Genomic DNA, 13,374 nt, shown 5'->3' with positions numbered 1-13,374 from the left:
TTGTTATGTTGTAGGCCCCTCTCTGGCCTCCATGATTATGTGCCTACGGTTGGTCTATCTGTTAGGTTGAGCTTTGTACTCCCCTGTTAGGGTTGTCTTGTATAGTGCTTAGCTCCCTAAGCTGGTCATTGGTTGAAGGCTTCTATGAGGCCTCCCATTTAGGTTCAGCCCCAGGCTGGTTTGTGCTCCCTTTCTTCAGGGTTTCTTAGCACACAGCCTCCTCAGTGCAAATAATCAGGTGCTGAGTAGATCCTAGGATTGAGCAGAGTATACTTCCCTCTATAATAGGGTCCAGATCACTCAGCTGAGTTCTGCTCTCCAGAATGCCCGCCTCTACGCGTGGGTTTGAGTTGCTTACTGCCTTTCGCAGTCGCTTTTACTTGCTGTCTTCTCTGTAGAATGCGTTTGTTGAGATTATGTATTCAGACAGGGTTGGCCAAGACTAAGTTTGTCCTCTGTCAGACCAGGTCGGCCTCCCTGGTGGTATTGGGCTTACTATGTTCCCCTTCTAGTGGCTGGCCGGGGTTCCTTTCGGTTCCCTGGCCACATTCCCTTAAAGGGACCTTCTTTTTTGAAGATTTGGTCCCAGAAGCCTTGGAGCAGCCTTGGTAGGCTTTCTAAGGAAGTCCTCTTTGAGGTTCAGTTTGGGCTGTTGGGTGTAGGGACTGCTGTCACTGACAGCCTTTGTGTGACCCGAGGGTGAGTTGCTATCTGGTGTTTCTTTCGAAACTGCTTGACGTTTGTCTAGCCATCTTGACATGCACTCTCCTCGAGCATGGCGGCGTGGGTATATCATAAATGCACAGTAGATTTCCCTTTCGAAAGGGAACATCTCAGGTTACGTATGGAACCATAGTTCCCTGAGAACAGCTGCCATGCTTCGAGGCTGCCTGCTGAACAGTCCCTCAAGACGATAAGATACTGACTGATTCAGCTCCTTATATACTTCCGGGTCGCGCTATAATGATTTCATAGGCTGTCGCCAGCCAATAGGATTGGAGTGGTTTGATACTTGGCTTTCAGACTTCGGTTCACTTGTGACGTTCCCCAAAGGCGGTAAATGCAGAGTCTTGTTTTCTGTTCTCAGGGAACCATAGTTACATAAAACATTCCAGGATTTTTCTTCATATAGTGGACTTCACTGGGGTTCAATGGGTTGAAGGTCCAAATGTCAGTTTCAGTGCAGCTTCAAAGAGCTCTACACAATCCAAGACTAGGAATATGGGTCTTATCTACTGAAACAAAAAAGACGTGGGTGGAAGTACCGATCCAATGTCTACAAAGTGAACAAGCAAATACTAAGCAAAAGACCCTTTACAAAAAAAGGTAAAAACAAAAAAAAATCTTCATCTGGGATTGTGTAGAGGCCTCTGAAGTTGCACTGAAACTGTAATATGGACCACTATGGGAAAAAAATGCTGGAATGTTTTTCTTTTCGACTGAAGAAAGAAAGACAAACATCCTGGATGACATGGGGGTGTAAGGGTGCAACTCCTACAGCGGTTCAGACTGTAAGGTTTGCCGAGCGACTAAAGAAACTTTATCAGCAAGATGTTAGAAAACTGTACATTTCTTCTCTATTAACACCCACTGCAACTTATACCAACGACGGAAATAAGCGCAGTTATTATAGCAAAATATGTGGGAGAGCGTTGCTTTAGTGTGATAATATTGTATTGCAATAGGGAGCACATTAATGTTAATACTAAATCAAAACTAGTTAACACATCATTTGTAATTGAAAGGGTTTAATGACAATATCTTATTATGGTTACACTTAAAATAATTACAAAATAGATGTATGAGATGATAAAATCATATACCATTAATCGTACACAGCATGTATGAAAAAAGTTACCTGAGAGATAGAGTGAAAGAGAAAAAAAGAGAGAGAGAGAGAGAGAGGGCCAGAGAGTGCCCAAGAAAAGCCAATAATCCAAGAAAGAAGAGCCAGAGCAATAGTTACAATCTTCTTTTATCCTTTCCTTGACCATATGACTGAAACCCAAATGTGAGACATTCAAACTGACCAATCCTGTACTAAAGGTGTGACCATTTGAAAACCCCCAATGTACATACATCTTGCCCTACAGGGCTTTATCACTATCAACACCTTTGGGCCTTCCAAATGGCCCTTGTAGCAAGAGAGAGGGGGTTGAAACAGTAAAGCAAATGTCTTTGTTCATTTTAAAATATCTTTAGATATTTTCAATTCATACAGGGGTGAGTACATTTTATCAGGAAATTTGATTTATGAAGTGAACTAATTCTTTAAGAGTAATAATTATTTCAATATGCACACCCATATGCAAGTTTGAGCTATTGTCACATGTTAGAGATTATCTCAAACTCTGATATATTTCTGACCTCTGATATAGATGGACACTCCACTCTCTGGTATCAATGTGAATATCTTACAAAAGGTTTACCAGCTTTATGTTATGACAAAAAAGTAAAGATTGGATGTTAATTGGAAAAAAAATTTTAAGTGATGTTTATAATGTTCATCTATAATGTTGAAGACTTATACTAATGAAACAAATGTTGCTGATGGAGTGTAGTATATAAAAAAAGAATATAAAAACATTAAATGTAATTATTAACCTGATTTACAACTTTTCCCATACAAGAATGCCCTAGATTTTGGGAAACTGGATTTATGCACTTATGATAAAATTTACAATACCTTATTTTACAGTACCACAATGTGAGCTGTTGTTTTGCGGTGTGTGCTTTGATCTTAACACCTTATCTTGTTATTTATTACATGATTTACTGCTCTCTCCTTTGTCCCTTGTGTCCAGCAATTGGTGAAAAGATTAAAAGTGAAATTGGGTTTCTATTTTAGAATCAAATCCTGCCTTTCCTTCAAGGCTAAAAAGAGGCTTGTTCCCACCACTTTTATTTCTGTCCTAGACTATAGTGATGTTGTATATATGCACACATCTTCTCAGTGTTTACATGCTTTAGACACTGTTTATCATGGTGGATTGAGGTTCATAACAAATCTCAAAACTCTCACTCATCATTGTGTTGTATGCTTGGGTTGGATGGTCTGCGTTGTCTATCCGTAGACTAAAACACTGGCATGTTTTTATTTATAAATCTATCCTGGGTCTACTCCCTTCATATCTTCATGCTTATATTTGCAAAAAACATGCTGGAATCTATAGCCTTCGGTCCCAGATTTTTTTCTTACTGTTTGTTCCAGGAGTACGTACTGAATTGGGGAAAAAGGCATTTAAATTTGCTGCTTCCTCCACCTGGAATAATTTGCAAACTAAGTTGCAACTTAGGGAGCTGGTTTCAGTGGACGATTTTAAATGACTTGGAGACAGAAACATCAGGCTGTAGTTGTTTTGACTAGTTATGTATTGATAGTCTTTTTCATTGTATATTTTATCGATTTACTTTGCATGTGTATGTATGGATGTTATTTGTTAGTTGTTCAACCCAGCTGAGTTACTGTCAATCTTGGCTTGGATGCTCTTGTAAAAGAGATTTTTAATTTCAATGTGCTTTTCCTTGGGTGTGAGCAAAAACACACCGTTTTAGTGTGTCTAATGAGCCATCGGATTTCAACAAAAATATCTTAATTTGTGTTCCGAAGATTAACGAAGGTCTTACGGGTGTGGAACGGTATGAGGGTAAGTAATAAATGACATAATTTTCATTTTTGGGTGAACTAACACTTTAACATTCATGTAGACAATACAAATGATGCGTTAGGGGCTGCGTTTACAGATTTACAGATTAAATCTGCGTTTACAGATTTAAACTCTTTTGGGGTCAAACAAAACGTCTCTGGACCCACTCATCATTTTAATCATACACTAGATTTAATTATATCACATGGAATCAATCCTACTGATATAGAAATTCTAATTCAAATCACTACCTTGTAACATGTGTACTGCATACTGATGATATTTGTCAAATTGCGCCGAGATATCGACTAGGCAGAACAATTCTCCCAACAACTAAATTCACAAATAACCTGCCTGATCTGTCTCAGCTGCTCATTGTAAATAAAATAAACTTATCACTGCGTCTAAACCAACAACATGTTAATTAGATCCAATACCCACTAAACTACTGAAATAATTGTTACCTGTAGCAAAAGAGCCTCTTCTCAATATTATCAACTCGTCTTTATCTCTAGGGTTAGGGTTAGGTCATGTCCCAGGACCATTCAAGCTAGCTGTTATTAAACGGTTAGTGAAAGTCAATGTGCTTCGTCGAACACAAAGTCGACTTTCATGTAGGCACCGGTGACAGTTGGTCGGAAGCGAAAAGATGAATTGCCTAAACCATGAGAACATTTCTGGGTGTACTGTATTTTCTTATAATACAGAACAGCAATGGGATTCCTTCTTAAGATTCATCAGTTGAGAAACAAGAGCAGGAGGAAGCCAAGCGAGAAACAACAACAACCAAAAAACGGACAAACTTGTTACTTTCTGTCAGGACTTTAGAATTTGAAATTAAAAGTTGATTTTAAAAAAAATAATAATAAATGAATAATAAGTGTTGTAGACCTGTTTTTAATAAAGTTGTTTTTCAAATAAAGGTTTCAGAGTCAGTGATATCAGATTGTTTGCGTTTTTTTAATTACTTACCCTGTAACTACATGAAATAAGAGGGTAACAAGCTCCACTTTAATTTATGGCCCGCAATGTCATATTTACCCTGTAACTACATGAAATAAGAGGGTAACAAGCTCCACTTTAATTTACGGCCCGCAATGTCATACTTACCCTGTAACTACATGAAACAAAAGCATATTTCCCCATGTATTAATAAAGACTGCAATAGTTCTTTCTACTTTCCTTAACTTTATCAGTGCATTTTCTCGCTAAATTGCTCCCGAATGTAAGATTGTTGTCTATAATAACACTGTAAGTACCCCTTAGTTCTAAAATACTTACAGTATAAATATTTTGATATTTTCCTTGTTGTTACCCCTTTATTCCTTTACATATTACATATTGTTCCCCTATACTTACACGTACTTACTGTATAAGTACACTATAATTATCGAAAGTTACGCTGTAAATTCGTTGTAATTACGCAGTACTTTCCGGGCTGTAATCTAAAGCGTCACCGATTATTATTGTGTGCATGAAGATAAAAATGCTTTGGTGGAATACGGCTTTTCCTATAGAAGGTCTTCTCGTGCGCTTTAACCTCGTGCGTGAGCAGATCTGTTTCCTCGCTAGAAGCATTCGGTTTTCCACCTGCAAATTCTGCCATGTAAATAGCGAGTCCGCCACTGGCTTTTAAAGGGAATGGAAGATGAAACTCTGATTGGTTGATTGTATGTTATGCCCAAAACAAACCCATGACTCATTAAGAGAATAGGGAAGAATCCAGACAAAAAGTTCAACAATCTTATTTTAGCAATAAAAATGTCATGTGTCAGTATACTGTTAAAAATGATGATTAGAGTACAAAGCATCAACCAAACAAAACACACTCCTGATGTATTGTACTGATATGTACATTTCTTCAATTCTTTTTTTTTTCAGGCTTGTTTTAAATACCGCTGTCGATCATGCTTGTTACAAAGGTAGCGCAAAGCGCCATCTAGTGGCCATTAATAGAAGTGATTGCGCATGAGAAATGCTCATGACAAAAACAGCTGCGCCAAAGGAAGACTGTTCCAGAAGTCAATGCAGTGTTTGGGTTAATTATTGATAACTGTGTGCATCCATTTGAGAAATGTGAGTCTCTAATTTTTCATTACTTGTTTAAGATTTATTATATATATTGAAACACATACATTATTGTTTGTTCTGTACAAATGAATAAGTGAAGAAATTGTGACTCATAAGCCGTGGTATTGTGCTAGACATGATGTTAAGCTAATAGACATCAATAATTATGCTTATGTAACATTGATTGCTCTTTTGTTTATTTGCAGCCACACACACACCCAACATGCTCATGATTATGATATAAACCTGCCATCTCCATAAACATAAACTGAGTGGCAACTGCTACATCCAAATCTGCACCTGTATTGTAAAAGTGTGGCAACGTTGCTGTCTAATGTATGTGTGTGCTGCTGAAGAAAGTTTAGTAAACTGTTCAAACTGATTCCTGTCCTGCGTTCTGACCGACGCTCCAGGGCAGGAACTATAACCTCCTAAGCACCTGCGGTCATTTCTCTCAAACAATGCTGGCATAGGCAGCACTCTCTGGAGGAGTGGAGGAGCAAACATCAGCCTCTCATGCGCAAGACAGGCATGAATACCAACTAAGCGCAGAATCACTGGCCTGGGAAAGAGTACAGACCGAGTTATTTATACTCTAATAAATACCGTTTTGGCGCTGTTTAATGTGGCGTGACAGATCACTGAGGCGCTAAAGCGAAGCGGCAGCACAAGCGCATGTGAACATCCTCTCCTCCGCTTTAATACCAGTTACAGCGCAAAATAAACATGAATGAACATCTGAAGGCATGTTAAAATATAGAGTACATCTTACTGAAATCCGTGTCATGTCTCGTGTAATCGCTCAGTGTTTCAACCTTGGAAAGACGTCAATAAAACAGCTTGTAAACAATGTCACGTAACGTCACATTTACCTCAGAAAAACATATTCAGTGACAAACTCATTAGTCAGCTAGAAAAGTGCTGTAGAAAGCAGCATTCTGATAAATATAGCTATGCACCATTACATATTCATTATAATTTTTAATGTTCTTCAATATTTAATGCATGTTTGAATAAATCAGTTATGACAGCCGTGATTTAATATTTATATAAAAAAAACAAATTGGAGTAGAAATATAATTCTAAACTCTATTTGTAATAAAAACATCATTGAGCGTAATTTAAGTGTTTGTATATAAATGTTAATCTAACTTTCAATAATATTATAGCAGTACCAACTGACTTCCATGTGTAGTTTACAGCATTTTTTTCCTCTAGAAAATTTGCCATGTACTGTAACTGAAATACTACATCTAAAATAATCGATATTGAATCGAAAGCCTTAACCGCCTGCTTAAGGCCTGTTGGAACAACTCCATTTAGAAGACTACTGTTAATAATAGAAGTAATACAACATCAACCATATCCTTAAGAAGACGTAATGGAACCATATCACAACCACCAGATGTAGGCTTCAAATGCATAATGATGTCCATAACTTGCGGCAGAGACACCTGCTCAAAGAGCTCAAAACCCCTTACACAGGCTGGTGACATCACAGATTCAACTGAAGATTTAGGCAGACTACTTCTAATCTTCTCTACTTTTTCCACAAAAAATGTATACATCCCTCTCAGCTTGTTGTGAGACAGTGCCGGCTTTATATGCTGGCTTTCTCCTGGCTGCAGTCAATCAGTGGATCTGAGGTGAATGGGCAGTAAATCAGCAACAGTTCAATTACCTCCCTCAGAATGGTAGCCGTAGACATGTAGAGAGAGTAAAAAGAAAAACAAATACCACAAAAGCACACAGAACAAATGACAAATAAAATAAAGTCTCAAGATGTAACACGTGATCAGACAGACCATAATTTAAAACATCAACATTGCAAATAGGAAGGCCCAGCGATAAGACCAAGTCCAAAATATGGCCTTGCTCGTGGGTTGGATTTGAAACAAACTGCATGAAAAGTCCACCAAAACGAGTCCACCAGCTGTAAAAACTCAGAAACCATAGGCTTATTTGGACAACACACATGAATATTGAAGTCCCCAAGAATTAAAATGTTGTCACAATTTGTCACAATATGTGATTAAAAACTCTGAAAATTGCTGAATGAAATCCTTGCTATATTTTGGTGGTCTGTAGCCTAACACACACAGAACAGATTTCTAGCCATCATACATCATACCTTGGGCCTCAAGGATTTAAAAGACGGCATTTAAATCCTTTCTTAATAGTTCCAACATGGTTCCATTCATTATTCATAAATTTAATATAAATGTCTTTTTACATCTACATTGTCATTTTATTTGTACTTTAAAAAAAAATCCCTAATGTGACTATCACCCCCAGAGCCACCCCACCCCACCCCGAAAAGGTACGTTTGTGACTTCTTGTCCAAGGCTCTCAAAATAATATGGTGCTGTTTATTTTACTTACATATTGTTTGTATATTTATCGTAACATAAGAAGTCACGTCATTTTATTTCTATAGCGCTTTTCATAAGCATAATCTCAAAGCAGCTTTGCAGAAAGTACAGATTAATGTACCAAAATGACAATAATGATAATTATGGCTTTTGATTCCTAAAAATCTTAAGATTGCATTTTAAGGCCACAGATTGCAAAGGTGAGTGCACTTTAGAAGTAATCCTCTTATAAACTTGGATGTTGTTGTCTTTATGTTTTTTCTGAATGGCATATTTTGCATCGCTGTAACTTCACCAAGACATTTAACTTAATTTTGGTAACATTAAGTTAAACAGGAAATGTATGCCACTGAGTTAGACTTTAATGGATCCTGGCTGAATGGATTTGGTACTGTTCAGTTGGGAAATAAAAAAACGAATTGAGAAGCCATTTTCCATAAATTATATGGAATTTTTTAAAAGAATTCCAGGCTGTCCAGTAAGATTAAAGGCTTCTGGGAGAAACGGCTTGCAATATTGATTCCATTGATAGGGTGTGAAGATGACTGAGAGGGAGGTCTACTGGAATATGAATTCTGAATAGGGAGGAACTGGTGTCGGTTTGGAGTCTGCAGTCAGGTTGGAGTCTGCATCTGGAGCCAATGTTCTGAATTCCTGGAAAAGAAAATGAGAAAGGGCATCAGCTACTTGATTTTTATGGCCTATGATGTGTTCAGCTTTCACGATGAATTGGTTACAAGCAGATGTCCAAATGAGGCATCTCAGCAGGTGCGTCATTTTTGGAGCATTAGAACGGCCTTTGTTGATGCAGTGGACAACCGTTTGGTTATCGCAGAGAAAGGAAATGGTTTTTGTTGACCAGTCCGAGCCCCATAAATGGGCTGCTACTCTTATAGGATATAGCTTGAATAGCGCAATTGATTGTCAGAATGGGGGAGTAGAGTAAGCTCGGGTGGCCAAGTTGAGGTGAACCAATGGCATTTGTAGTAACCTCCAAAACCAACAAAGGGGGCAGCGTCAGTGAATAGATAGAGGTCATTAGCTTGGGACAGAATGCTGTCATAAAAGAAAGTGAGCCCTTTCCATTGTTTTAAGAAAGTAATCCAAAGTTTTAGATCTGATTGGCGGGGGGGTTTAGTTCTACTATATCGTCGAGACATTGAGCTGCAGTAGCGAGAGTCAGGAGATGTGAAATGAAAGGCCTGCTTTGAGGAATTATGCACATGTCATAGTTTAAATGTCCTAGAAGAGAGAGCAAATCACGCTTGCTACAATGGGGGGCTTCTAGCATGTTTGAAGAAATGCAGATTATTCTGTCTATCTTCTCCTCAGGAAGAGAGGCTTGGAACTTAATGGAATCAAGGTTGATTCCCAGGAATTCCAAAGATGTAGAAGGGCCTGAGGTTTTCTCTGGAGAAAGGGGGACTCCTTACTGTGAGAAGACCTTTTGGACGATGCATAGGTGTTCTGCTGGGGGAGCCTGGCTGGGGGAAAGAAGCTGGAGCCTTCTTTCAAACCTGAAATGAGGTAATGCGTAAAGTTTTTGTCCGGATGGTTTTTAAGTCATTTGCAAGAGAATAAATGATGATAGGAGACGAGAGATACTTTTTGAGATTTTTGTTGAGATTTGCTGACAAACGGCGTACAGGACACGTAGGACGGGCATGAGCTTCACCGCAGTAACTGCAAATGTGGAGGAAGCGACAACGTTGTCTAACACAGCCCAAGTTATTAAAATGGATACAGACTCGTTTCCCTGAGTTGAAACTGATGGTGCGTTCATTCCTGGAACGTGGGACATATGATGTAGACTTGGGTTCTTGCGGCTCCGGAAGAGTTGGGTGATCCAGTGTTATTTGGGGACAAGACGAAGTTGTGTGAAAAATCGATCTGCAAATATGGCACAAGAGACTCTTCGACAGCCCAAAAAACCTTTATTGTAAAGCTCTAGCTCGAGAGCCCCCCAATATGGGCACTGGTTCCAATGAGTTATGCGAATGTTGCATTTTGCAGAAAAAAGTTTATGGTATGTGTAAAAATGACTACCACCGAAAGAGAGGCTGAGCTTGGCTATAATGGAGATATAGTCATTTAACTCTTTGTGTCTTATGGGAAAGATGGCACATATGATATCTGTTAGTCTACTGAAAGCTATGCAGGATTCCGAAAAGGTGAGTACTCGTTTGGTGGTGGGGATGGAGTCTTTAAGGTGTATGGTTAAGGGGCCGTATTCGAAAGAACGATGGGATTCATTCATAGGAACTGATATAAGGTGTTGTGAACAACAGTCAAGATGGCATTCCAGGGACCAGTTTACGACAGGGCCCCTCTCTAACTGCTGATGTGTTGGGAGATGTGCCACACCGTGATTGGATCTTTGGTGAATGAACATAAACAAATGTTCAGCAACATCAGATAAGATGTTGGGACAACTACCAGACACCTCTTCCAGAGCAGGAAGGGGGACCTTCTGCACCCACCAAAACCAAGGAGAGGACTTCTCATTGGACAACACACTGACTCTAACCACCAAACTCATTCCTAAGGTTTAGGCAAGGACTGCCATAAAAATTGCTTGGATGGAGCAGCAGTGACTGAAATAAAGAGAGGCCACAGAGATCCATCTAAATTCATTCATACCTATGTTTGGAGGTCTTAATTTGATCTAAATTGCATCACATCCACTCCATCTTCATTCAAAGCACAGCTTATGTTAATGGTTACTGACTGTTAAAACAACAGGTCATGGAACAGACCTGTTAACAGATAAACAAATGCATGGACGATAATTTAACCATTTCATATCGTGTTTGGTGTCTATCTGTTCCCTATGATGCCTTTAATAATTTGAAAGAGGTTTGGTAAAGAAATAATGCATGGGTAAAATGTTAAAGACACTGTTTTAACACTGTACTTTATGCTATGCAAATGAGTTCCACACTAGGGTGGGCAACACCGGGGCTGCTTCAGATAACAGTGGCCAATCACACTCCAGGATCAGCAAGGCGCCACATTTCAATCTCCTCCTCATCAGAAAGCGATAAATATGTCCCCTGGGTAGACACACCCTTGTTCTGCGTTTCCAGCTCGACAGGGAAGGAAACATTAACAGACATTCCACGTCCTGAGTTTCTGACCTGACGAGGAAAGAGACTACAAGAGGGTTAAGGTGAAGCTTTCATGAGCAAAACCTTTTACATTGCTTCCAGCTGCACTCTAGCTGCCAAAAGGGCACAGGATTGAGGGACTTCATCTGACCCTTACGGCTCCTACAGCAGCGCAGCCCCGTCCGCAAAGGACCTCTGCATCGGCAGACATTGCCTGTACCACACGGCTCCTCAGCGACGCAGCCAGCCTGCAAAGGAACCTGTGAAGATTCATCTGACCCAGCTGCCCAGTCCATCCTAAAGGACCCTCTTGGCGCAACTGAAGTTCAGCATCCTCCAGCCCAGCGTGGCACGACTACTGGATCGCAACTCCGCGCCCTCCCACTGCACGCAGCCTGCATTATCAGTGGAAGACGTCTCCGCTACCGGACTGATCACCCGACTGTGTGGAACGTAAATATAAACTTACCAAACCTCTTTCCTAGCGTCCTTGGCTTTAGTTTATACATGCAGCATATGTTTTTCTAATCTGTTTAGATAACAGTAAATTGAGGTCAGCTTGTTACAAATAATAGGGATATTATTTGTTGAATGATAAATAAGCAATTATTTATCACCATTTTACCAGAGCCATTAGATGGCTTCCATAAGAATCATTCACATACGATTCTCTTCCATCCTACATTCAGTTCAACAGCATTGCATTTATCCATTCTGTGTTCACTTAATTTGTTTCTTTGATTAAATTCAGTATTCTCCTTTGATTATTATTTTACTATCTTTTAGAAGTGCATACTCATTATTTCATTATTAATCGTTGTGGTATTTACTCTTGCATGTTTATTGTTAATAAATTTCATTGATTTTATTATAACTGTGTCTTCCTTGTGTTGATGATCAAAGACTCTACTAGTTGACCAGACTCACAAATCCTTCAGATAAATCAGTTGACCGACTCCCTCCATTATATATTAATTCTGAATTATTGAAGCTCTTTTGGAGTGTTCTTAAATTGTTAAGGTAGTATTCGTAACTGGTGCCCTGCATTACAAAAGAAGGAAGGTCATCTGATACACTCATAACCACACCTTAATTGACACGTGATCAAAAATCACTACGTCACCGGTGAATGGAGTAAAAATTACTACAAAGGAGAGAAGGAAGATCTATATCTGCATCTGCTAGGATTAGTGAGCGAAGTTGAGAAGACACTGGAGGAGGTTCCTGGGCTACCGCATGAGGAGGAGGTGGAAGATGTTCCGCTGACGCAAGGGAATGAGATGGCCAGTGAGCTGGGGCTGTAGACGTAGAGGGCTGAGGTTCTTGATTAGTATGGGTTGCAGCAGGTAGAAAAGAGTGGAAAATAGGAGGAAGAGACCACATTGACCACATTGCAAAGACAGCCCGGTCATGCAGATTTGCACTATACAACATCAGGAAAATCAGGCCCTTTCTAACAGAACATGCAACACAACTTCTGGTCCAGGCCCTGGTCATTTCTAGGCTTGATTACTGCAATGCACTTCTGGCTGGATTGCCATCATCCACAATCAAGCCTCTACAAATGATTCAGAACGCTGGAGCACGTCTCGTCTTCAACGAGCCCAAAACAGCCCACGTCATGCCTCTCTTCATCTCTCTTCACTGGCTACCACTTGCTGCTCACATCAAATTCAAGGCGTTGACGCTTGCTTACAGATCTACCACAGGCTCAGCACCCTCCTACTTCCACTCACTCTTACGAGTCTAAAGGAGCGAAGGCTTGTGGTACCATCACAGAGAGGCACGAAATCACTTTCCAGAACATTCTCATTCACTGTCCCTTGCTGGTGGAATGATCTTCCTGCCTTCATCCGGAATGCGGAATCCCTGGCAATATTCAAAAGACAGCTGAAAAAGACAGCTGAAACCATCTCTTTCGTGAGCACTTAACCTCACCTTAAAAAAAATACGAAAAAAACAACAACAACTTCTTATTCCTATCCTTTCACTTCCTCTAATCCCTCTCTATTGTAGTTTAGGATAATCTGAGCACTGCCTATAACTTGTATTATGAGCACTTCTTGTCTGTTTGCCTCGTCATGGCGACTCGCTTGTTGTATTCCTCACTTGTAAGTCACTTTGGATAAAAGCGTCTGCCAAATGAATAAATGTAAAATGTAAATGTAAAGAGAAATA

The sequence above is a fragment of the Megalobrama amblycephala genome, linkage group LG15 (genome assembly GCF_018812025.1).
Source record: "Megalobrama amblycephala isolate DHTTF-2021 linkage group LG15, ASM1881202v1, whole genome shotgun sequence".
NCBI lineage: Eukaryota > Metazoa > Chordata > Actinopteri > Cypriniformes > Xenocyprididae > Megalobrama > Megalobrama amblycephala.
This window is presented reverse-complemented; position numbering follows the sequence as displayed.